The sequence below is a fragment of the Rhea americana genome, unplaced genomic scaffold (assembly GCF_003343005.1).
Source record: "Rhea americana isolate MKP2758 unplaced genomic scaffold, rheAme1 scaffold_298, whole genome shotgun sequence".
In the NCBI taxonomy this organism is placed as follows: Eukaryota; Metazoa; Chordata; class Aves; order Rheiformes; family Rheidae; genus Rhea; species Rhea americana.
This window is the reverse complement of record NW_028186421.1, coordinates 356,277-367,621: the sequence shown is the minus strand read 5'-3', so window position 1 is coordinate 367,621 and position 11,345 is coordinate 356,277.

Below are 11,345 nucleotides of genomic sequence, written 5' to 3'. Positions count from 1 at the left end.
GGCCCGGCCCGGCCCGGCGGCGGCGGCACCGGCCTGGTCGGTGTCAGCGCGGGGCGGCCTGGGCTACCGCGGCCTGTGCGCTCCGCGGCTGCCGGGCGGGGAGCGGGCGCGGCGGTGCCCGGTGCTCCGGTGAGCAGGGCTGGGCTGCCCGGAGCTGTGTTGTGCCGGGGTAAAACAGCACGGGTAGGAAGCGCTTACGGCGGTACCTTACCGAAGGACGCGAAGTGGAAAACTCCATCTTCAGTTGTTTCAAAAACAAACATGGGAAAACTGTTGAAGCGTTTTGTATTTGCTGCTTGAAAATTAATTCTGCAGGAGGGATTTTTTTTTCTCCTTTTCAAGTGAAACTTGATGTGCTGCAATCAGGTTTCATCCCGACCTTGTTTCTTTCAGGGCCAAACCAGATAGAAACCAGGTATTTTGCCTCTATGTGACAAAAATTGTGCTTAATGCACATGTGTCCTGATCAAATGTAGAATAATTATAAGCAGATTTATTCTGCCTGTCTAATTTGAGATTGTGCAATATGCCTGATTTCTTACCTGCTGCTTGCTTCTGTTTTATTGCAAGAGTGATTAAAAACTTTGGGAAACACCATAACACAGAAATACTTTTTCTCATATTTGGATAAATACTGCCCCCCCCACGCATCTACATCCTGCAATAATATAACACTGTRTACATTTCTTGGAACAAATTTCATTAGCAACCTTATAATTTTGTATGCATTGCACTTTTTAACTACAAATACATGATTCTTTTGCTCTGACTGAATTCTTCTAGCTTCTCAAAAAAATCCTCAAAATAAAAATCACTTAAAAGCATTCATAAATGAAGGTGAAATGCAAATTCTTTATGTAGTTTAGCAAGAGTTTTTAATCTTGTATCTTAAAGCATGTGGTTATAGCTCACTCTTCCAATTTTGAACAGTAAAGCACACTGCAATCTTTTCTGGTGATGGCTGTCTTTTAGTTTCTATCTTCCTTGGTAAAGTCAACAATTTCTTATTCTGAAAAGTAATAAATATTATTTTTCCTAATGTTTTTGCTGTCKTCTTGTGTAATTTGGCAGCTGAAAAAGAGGAGGCAGTTGCATGACTTGCCAATTTTCTGTGAACAATTAGGGAATTGAAATGTTGGTAATGTGGAGAATGGTTTAAAATAATAAGCCAGATTTAAAAAATGATAGCTGAAGATCTGGCAAATATTTACTCTTTTACTTCTTAAGACAGCTGTCTAGCAGTGGTGAAGATCAGACACTTTTGAGTGGGTTTAGATAGAGCTAAATCTGGTAGATCATGTTTGTCATCATTGTAAGTTTGGTGATGCAGGGTAGTAGTACCCAACTGTTACTTGAATGGATTATATACTATTTTCTAGTGGCAAAGAATGCCAGTGCTGTAACCTTAGCTACTGTGCTTGCCTAGTCTAGTCACCAGTAGACCTGACATTTTTCAAAAGCATTATTATGCATATTGTATGAGCACAAATAAATAACTACTTAGTCCCAAGTTGTCCTTGGAAAAAAAGATACAGAGCAGATGGGCTGATTTTCCCCAAAGAATTAATACAGCCTCTTTCCATTTCCCCTTTCTCTTAAGGGTCCTGAGGGAGATGTAAGGAGCTGCAGACTGGTTGGTTGGTGGCTGCCTCCTTTCAGGGGCTTTCTGCCTTCTTTCATCACTTGACTGGATTTATGCCAAGGAGACAGGGGCAATGAAGTCTCCAGGAAAGAGTCCTCAGGCCCTTATTCCTCAAGGCCCTTTGTGAATGTGCTATTATCTGGATGAACTTTTTGGCAGGCTTCATAAGATATGTCAGCTGTAAAGTAGACTCTTGTATTCTTGGGGAAACTTCCAAAAGTTGTCAAGCAGCAGTGTTGTTTTTCATTCTGAAAAAAAGAAAGTTGAGTGCTCTACTTTTGCTCTTGCTCAGTAATAAAATTTTCCTTTGAGAATCAAGATTCCTGAAGCAGGAAGGCAGTCAAAAGCTGTTAATCTTGTCATAGGAAGMTGGACGTTGGTGTAGATGATAGTATTTTTACTGTGATAGCTGTGCATTCTCAGCTCCTGGACACTTAGCACTGTGTAATAGCTGGAAATGACTTTGGAATCATTTAGGACAATGGATTGCAAGGAAGTCATCTGGGACTAAATTGTTTTTCATTATTTTGAGGAGCATAAGTGTGTCTAGGTTCAGAAGGAGAAATTTCTTGGTCTGTCTGGCCGGTCATCAGCATTTGCCCGGTCCTGTTAGCATGCTGATGATATGGAAGGTGGTCATCCGTGATAGCTTACCATTTAGTATCAGCTTTGTACAGAGATTTTGAGGGGGATACACCTCTTCTATAGATGTGACTGGCAAAAGAGTATTGTTAAAGACTGATTAAACTAATAGTACTAACAAATGTTGTTAAGGCGCCTGCAGATTTGAGATGGTAAGCTGTTGTCATCTTCAAAGAGTGAAACTCTCTAGATGAAGCCAAAAAATTATTTGTGATCTGAACCCTCTTTCTACCATATTTGGGAATATTTTAACAGAAAGCAATGATAATCAGGGGTGACATAAGTCTATGTGAATTTTCACCACCAGATTTGGGAACCTTCAGCAGTGTGTCCAAGTAGAGAAGATAGTATCTGAATTCAGCAAAAGAAAGCAACTTCAAGACACTGTATTTCTGAGGATATACTCAAAAGGCTATATGCTCAATTCAATTGGAATTAATATTTTTCTTATTTCATGGAAAATCTGCTTCTGCAATATTTCGTAACCTTAATCATAAGTTTATTCTCAGAGAATTGCTCCTGAGAAATTCAAATTTATCTGTGAGCTTTATATAGGTGAAATGATGAAATGTGCTTTGAGAACCGAAAGACTGTCACGATAGTTTCATTAGTAATGTAGCAGTGGTTAGGTTAGATTTGATAACGAACTTGCTGCTGAAGAGATTCTGAAATGTCGTGTAGATGCTATGTGAAGAATAAAATTCATACTTCTGGACTTAATGTAGTACATAYTTTATGGTGCTTGCCATCAAAAGTTAGAATAACAAACTTAGTCTGTTGTATGCAGAGAACTGGAAAAAAATTTTTTACTCTATCCTGAAGGGTTATTATTTCAATATATTTTTGAAGTTTAAAAGGCTGCAATATAGATCCTGACAAGGGCTGTCATACGTTCACACGTCATATTAAGAGGAGGTGTTCAGAAAAAGGTGTCTTTTATTCTCAAAGACCAGTTTGAACAAAATATCCATTTTTTTGAAGTCAATTCATCATTCGGTCATGTCCAGAACACTAATGGCATTAAATAGTTTTAATGGTTTTCTCCCTAATGAATGGTAATGGACAAAGGCACTTGCATTTGCTTTCTGTGCTAGGCTTGTTCTTTGTGTAGCTGGTGTAATGGTTTGAGATATAACAAGAGTGGTAAGAAAGTCTATGTGAATTTTCACCACCAGATTTGGGAACCTTCAGCAGTGCGTCCAAGTAAAGAACATAGTATCTGAATTCAGCAAAAGAAAGCTCAAGACACTGTATTTCTGAGGATATACTCAAAAGGCTATATGCTTGGGTTTAGTATCTACAGTAACTAAATATGAAGTTTAATTACGCAGAGGATTTTAACACAACATGAGTTGCAATAAATTTTTTCTATATTTTTCATTAATTGTAGTGGTTATGCATCATTTTATGCTTAAACTCTTCTAGATTTTAAATAATACGCATGAGTTAAATATTGTAGATAATAAGGACGTTAAGCTACAACAGCATATAGTTTGATAGATTAGAATATAACAAATATTTTCACCAAGATTTCAGGGTGCAATTTCTTGTCATAAGATGCTTTTGCTRTTTAAGCTGGTTACTCCTTATATTTACCCTGTTAGTCAGCAACTTCAAAGCCAGCAAATTACGTATCTCTGTGAACTAGGCTTTTCTCTGCTTAGCCTAGATTTGCCAAAAGGACAGAAAATTGTTGCAGAGGAGACTTTTGACCCTGGAGAATTATGGAGAATACAAACTGCAAGTTAAAGTACTTATAGTTGGAAGGAAAGATGACTTTCAAGTACTGGTTCAGCTTGTCATGGGACTGTTGCTTTCTTCTTGAGTTAACCTACTACTTTTCTCGGCACTGTTTCAAGAAGAAGGATATGATCCGTGAGTTAGTGGGGAGACTGAGTAGATTCTCTGTAGGAAAGAAGTTAATAACCACCCTCTTTTTCAGTTATTTATAATACATCTGAAGAAAAAGCATTTCTCACTAGAGGTACCTCAGTGACATTCTCAATGAAAAAAGGCTATGCTGACAGGATACAAATGAGTGAAATCTCTTCTGTATRCAGTCAATAATTATTTCGTTTTTAGAAGTATCCCTCTCTGGAAGTGAGTCACCAGACTTAACTTCAGCTGGGCTATTTGAAGCAAGATAGTACGTTCCATAGGCAAAAGGGTTTTTGTGAACTGTGCTTTTTCAGTAATTCTTTCTCTCCTCCCGAGGAGAAGCTGTCATTTTAAGTGCTTTTCCTCCTCTCAGCTGTGGCAGTGTGGATTATAACATCAGTATTCAGAAGAATCAAAGCAGTTCTCCAACACGCCGAGTCTGTTCACGTTGATAAAAATAACACTACATATTTGATGCAAATAGCTTTATGTTTTTCTGATCTTCCTTCTGAAATGCTTTTTCTACTGTGGCTTGATGTGTGGATCTCTGTAAATAGGTCCTGGCACCGTTTGTTCATATTACTTGTCTGTGATCCACCTTGTTTACAGAGTTACAATCATCATTCTCATATATCTGTAATGTGCTCATCTTCCTGCTCTGTTGTAGTATGTCTAGGTAGTTCTGAGAATTTGGACTAGTTGACCATAATAGGTTGAAGTTATTCTTGCCCAGCTTGTCTTACTGGTGTTCTCGGCATTTTCCTRCCAGATCTTAAGTGTCTTTGTCTTTGTTTGGTACAGCTTCCCAAGCTGGGCGATGCCTGTCTTGGCTAGGCTGTCTCCTACGCTTGATCGTATATACAGTCTCCTGAAGGAATGAGTTGAGGTGGCCTCCCGTCAGCTCCGTCACCTGCTTTGTCACTGCTCTGTCACTGCTTGCATTGCCTCAGACCAGCTAGCCCTCTTTTCATAGGAGGCCTTCTGCAAGGGCTTTTCATAAATACTGTAGATGGGAATGCGGTTAAGCTGAGGTTAGTTAATGCCTTTAACCTCAGTTAACAGTTTGAAAGGGAATTCAGCAAACTGTGTAGGTCACTGCTTGAGACTGTAAATAAAGGCTGTTTGTATTGCTGAGCCTGAATTTTTGATTTCAGGCTACACTGGCATTGCTTGTTAGAGATTATTTTCAATCTTGTCTATATGGAATCTGCTTGGACATATTTTTCTGTGCAGTTCTAAGCATATGAGTGAAATGCTGGGTGGTTAATATGAAAGAGTTTTTTTTTTTTTTTTTGTAGAATAGACTAACTCGTGCAGTTTTTTTTTGTTTGTTATGTTTGACAGACAAAAAGATGAACATTTAATTACTTTCATTGCAGTGATATGGAAAGAAAAACTTGTAATCCATTCCAGTCTTCCAGGCCTACTTAAACTATTAAGAGAGGAAATAGTTACCAAAATTCCAAAGTGTTGTAAAAATACAAGTGTATTTGTATTTATATAGATGGGGGAAAGGAATTATTTATTTTGCCCAGGAAAGGAAATGAGACTATCAGTAGAAGAGGATGAGGAAAGCCTGAAGGGAATGTCATTTTTTGTCATTTCTGTGATGTTTACTTTGACATAGCAGATTTTTGAGGTTTGATTTTCTTATGGTGCTACAAATTGGTTGTAATTTTAGTTTGAGTGAAGACTTTCTTTATCTGATCTTTTAGTTTGTGACTTAAATGAAATACTGAAGTCCTGAATAATTGTAGATGTGTGACTGGTGAAATGGAAGAATGTTACAGACAGAGTAAGAGTAAATACTGAGTGGAATGGCTAAAACCCTTGGTTTTGCTGGAATATTTTAGTAGTTTATACTCACACTGAAACAGTTTAAACAAAAGTTATGCAAGTTTTAAGTGTTGGGATGTATTTTTGTTGCTTTTTTCAAAATTCTAAATGATTTAGTATCTTGAAGATTTTGTAGCAGAAAAATAACACAATTCTAGTGTTACAAACACTAGAATTTGCTAGTGTTACAACTAGCAAAATTTAAAGCCTACATAACTTAAACCTGTTTACTCTCCCTCCCCCTCAAGACTTACTTCTTGAAAAAATATCTCTATTAACAATAAGCTGTTAAGCTTTCTGCCTTATGAAATGCATCACAGTATTCACTGTAGTATCTGAATACTGATCAATGTATCTATTCTATCCTCCCGAGGCACGAAAGTGCTGTTGTTAAGATGCAGAAATAACCAAGGCAGAGAATTTAAGCGACTTGCACATACTTGCATGGAAAATCTAGTAGGATGAGGCAATAAGGGCTTTTTTTTTTTTTTTTTTTTTTTCTCTTCTCCCTTACCAGCACCTGAGCATTCAACCATTGAATTTGACAGTGGCTTTTTCAGCATTTACTACTTTTATGTCTGTTTAATAGCATTTTCTAAACCTGATGATAAACTTGTTTTAGGACTTAATCATTTCTGAGAAGGGTTTACTTCTTCTGTCCTTAAGTTGTCAGTTGTAGCTGTGTTTTGGACATAATTGGGAACTTCAGATAGAATCACAATGCAAATACATAGTTTTTGCTTTAGTTATAATTTTTGAATAATGCCCAAAACCAGAGGAGAAACTAGAATTTTATAGATGTTTCAAATATTTTCAGATTTGTATAAACCAGAGGGAAACAGGGGCTTAACAAATGTTTGAGACTTTACAGCACAAGAAGAGGCTGGTTTACTTAGGCTGCTCAAAAGTTTGTCCGATTTCTTATATTTTTGGTGATATTTTTTCTAGAAGTCTAAGTATAATGACTGGCTGGGGTGTGGCTAAATACAGATTATCACCATTTATTGAATAATTGCTAAATACTGTTAAAACCAGAACCATAGTAGTTGGTTTGTATACCAGTGACTATATACCTTATCAACTAAACCTTATCAACTAGATATTTATTTCTGGTAACATGGTGTTTAACTGGAACAGCTTTTTAATGATGTGGAGAGGACAACTGTTGATAATGGATTCGTATGTCTTATAAAAGATTTGTGAGAAACAAAACTTTTTGATTGCCAAAATATCCTGAACAGTGTTCTTGGTTTGGGGTTTTTTTTTTTTTTTTTTTTTTTTTTTTTTTTTTTTTTTTTTTGGTCATATAATTATTAGTTATGCATATGTATATACAGAGGAGAACATTTCATTTAATTGTATTTATTTAGTTTGCTTTATTCATGGCATACAACCATTGGTCCATTTCATAGAAAGTGACTGTCTTGATCCACTGATAATCTGTGCAAAAAGGTACATAAACACCAGACCTTTTTAAAAAACACAACTAAACAAACCCTCTTTGGCGCTGTAGCATATATTGCAAAGTATGCCCATCTCGCGCATCTTTTTGCAGTTTCAAATGTAGAACAGAAACATACTTCTGAGTCCCAGTGTGGTGGCTGGTATTGATTCCCATGCCCCAGGTTAGCTGATGTAGGGAGGGTAGCACTGAAAGAAAGACTGAGATAAAGAAACACTGTTGCTGCTGAATGGACAACTCAATGTTCAGTATTTAATATTCTTGGAAGTGGCAGCTGTTTTTTTGGCTATTCAGATCCCTATGTGATGTGTTAGGTGCTCTGTTAAAGACTAATATTAAACACATTTCTGCTTTATGCTGCACTTTTTTTCAGAAAGCCCTGAATATAGTACTGTTAATACCATCTTAATAAAGGGCAAGGAAGAGACTGAGGAATTTCAAGGAGGTAAAGGCTAAACTGAACTTCTGCTTTAGCTTCCAGAGTTGTGGGTTTTTTTCAGTCAGAAAGGTAGCTGGTAAAGTCAGTGCAAGAGCCCATATACTTTCACCAGAACCAAAACATAAGTAAGGGAACTCTATCTAGATCTCTCTAGCGTGACTTCTGATCATAAGGTCCATCTCCCAAATTTTGATATTGTATCTCAGTAAAAATATGTGCGTTTATACTCAGGGATTCTGTTTTCTTGAGAAGGTATATACTGTTCAAGATTTTATAAATTTTGTTGAGAGGTTTAGCTTTAAAAAAACACTTCAGAAAATGATTATAAAATATGTTTGAAACATGGTTTCAACTTCTAGGTGTTTCTTTTTAAGGAGATAATGTTCTAGAATAATGTTTCTAGAATTTCTTCAGTACGAAGGAGGAAATGTAAGGGAAGATTTATCCATACTCTGTGCATTGCAAACTGACTGAAAAACACAATGTGTTAGTTTCATGTGGGTTTCTTATTTTCCAAAGGCATTTAATAGACTACTGAAATCGTTTAGAAAGGTGCTATCGTATTGTGCAGAATCATAAGCAGCGCTGTCCAAAGTCCGTAGGTATAAGTATTCTTTTTCTCTGAAGCAATAGCTTTTATTACTCTCCGTGTCTGTCTCTGTGGAATTAGCTGTAAGAAAAGAATTTAAAATAATTCCTAGAAGAAAGAATGAAGGTGAAAATTGAGAACTTGTAATGAAACAGAAAAAGACAAGCAATCTTGTAAAATTTAGAATTTAATAATTACAATGAAGACAATGTGTTACAACCTTGCATTGGTTAAACTACTATGTTAATTTATAAGCATTGTTTACGCTAGGAAAAYGAAGCCTTTTGTCAGTGATACTACTCGATTGGAGAGAGCCCTTCTGGAAGACTGGAGACGGTTTAAGAACGCATGCCTCTGTCATGTAGTTCTGTTTTCCTTTGTTTTGGAAATAGCATTAATGAGTTTTTAAAGGACACTGATTTCATGAGGCAAGCAGCACTGTCTTTAAAAGTATTTTACTAAAACCTGAAATGTTATCAGATCTTGTGTTCAGTATGTTGAATAAGACTTTATAATAATGGTAAGATGAGGGAATGGGGTCTGAGGTAAGCATTAATATTGCCGTGACAATTACTTTTGATCACAGAGATCGGAGATGAAGAAACATTTCAAGTTTACCTTTGGCTATCTTTTGTTTTCTATGCTAACCTACCCTAAGACTTTAAGAACAAATTTCTGTTTTACCTCCCTCTCAGAGGCCACTTCAGTGGTTGATGGTGACATGTCAGCACTGGTAGGGTACCAGCTGGTAGTCGGGTTGATAAAATAGTGAATGCACAGAAAACCTTCTGGCTGTGAATGTGTGCCTCACATTAGAAGTGGGGAAGATTCATGGATTTTCAGTGATAACAGTTTAAGTAATTTGACTTATGGAACTTCAAGTAATAATTTTGTCTGAGAAACACTGGTGCAGCCTAGGAATTTTGTCAAAACATCTTTGTTGTTCCTGATCCCTGAGTGGTGAAGGCTGGTAGTCACTAGCTAATGCTTGTGACAGTGATATCGGCCTTTTTGTGTGGATAGTCARTGTCAGATAGTGCACTGCTAGCGTTCGCAGCGTGTGGTTAAATTTTAACTGTCCTTGACCGAGGCCGAATATAACTAAAACTCTACAGGCAAAAATTTTTACTCCTGTTTGATGGCTTTTTTTTTTTCTTTTCCTTTTTTTTTTTTTTAATGCAAGGGAAATAATAGATGCTTGTTACTAGAGAAGACAGAGTACACAATGGAACTGGGCTTTAGACTGAAATTTGGTAAGAAACTATCTAGCATTTCTTGGTAGAAGAAATAGCCTGACTAACAATAGAGGGAGGCATTGCAAACAGATGCACTTTTTATACAAGACTAACTTCTGAGGAGGGGTATAACCATGGTACTAACATGTATAGTATGCAACTGCCCTGATGAATAACTTTGCAGAATATTCTTACTGAGAATGAAAATGAAGGGTTTAATTGGTGGCTGGTATAGGTTAGAGATTTCATCAGTTCCCATCTTATTTGCAGTTTCAGCCAATGCTATTTCAATTAGCATAGAACACAGTTTAATGTTACTATTAAGCCTTAAGTGTGCATTGTTTTACTTCTTGGTTTGTAGAAGATGTAATGAATTGCCATACAGTTGCTCTCTGTAATGTGAGGAAAGAAGGGTCGATTGTTGACAGAAGTGAAGACAACTGTCCATTAGGATAAATGGAAAGTCAAAGTTTCAGCTGCATTAGATTTTTTGGCTGTCTGGCTGCTAAAGCATGTACTAATCAACATAGAGCATTCATCGTGAGTGAGCTGCACGTGAGCTCTAAGCTGTGCTGGGCTTGTAGCCCTGGAGAGCACTGTGCGGAGGCATTTTGAATGGAGCAGCTCCAGCAGAGCTGGCACTGGGCTGATAGAGCAGAAGTGGGGAGTAAGCCACCTCTGTGCAGCCTACTTTGGGTGCGTCTGGGCTGTGTGTGCGCGCTGGCAGTGCTTCCAGGTCCAGGAGTGCAGTGCAAGCATGCTTGAACTCTAGTCCCCAAGCACTTGCTAAATCAGGCTTCCTGCTTCCTAAAAGCAGCTATAATGCCTCGGGCTGCAGGCTGCCTTTGCAAGCAGTACAGTGACTGCGCTCCTGTCCTGTGATTGCAGAAGACTGACAGCCTGTGATCTCTCTATGCTGAGTGTTCAGTTTAGATGTCTATCCATGAGTGGCACATGTCTTCTGCCCACAGATAATCTAGAGTTGACTAAATTACTACTAAAGTAAAACAATATTCATTGATTTAAGCAAGGTACAGTCTCATTGTCCTGTTTTCTGTTTTGGTTTTTCTAGTTTGMTTGCTGAGTGGATTCTGCAATTATGGTATTGCTGTCAATGGTTTYTTCACAGTTGCCATATTTCTTTTATAAACAAGGTTAAAAATTCATAATTTTCCTGACTGTTAGCTATACTAGTCCTAAGCAGGATTTGGAACATCAGTAGACTGAAAGAAAAATGCGGTGGTTTGTTGATTTGTCAGTATATTGGCCTGTAGTAGACACCTACAACAGTGTCCCCCATGCTAACCTGCCCTTTGATCTTTACCCACAAGCTCTCAGTTGAAGCACAGGAAGTTCCGCCTGACCGTGAGGGGGAATTTCTTCATTGTGAGAGTGACCGAGCACTGGAACAAGTTGCCCAGAGAGGTTGTGGAGTCTCCTTCTCTGGAGATCTTCAAGGCCCGCCTGGACACAACCCTGTCTAACATGCTCTAGGTGACCCTGCTGAGCAGGGAGGTTRGACTAGATGATCTCCAGAGGTCCCTTCCAACCTTACCGATTGTATGATTCTATGATTTCTTGGTGCCAGATATTAGCATGGTGCCCACCCAAAGTTTTTGATA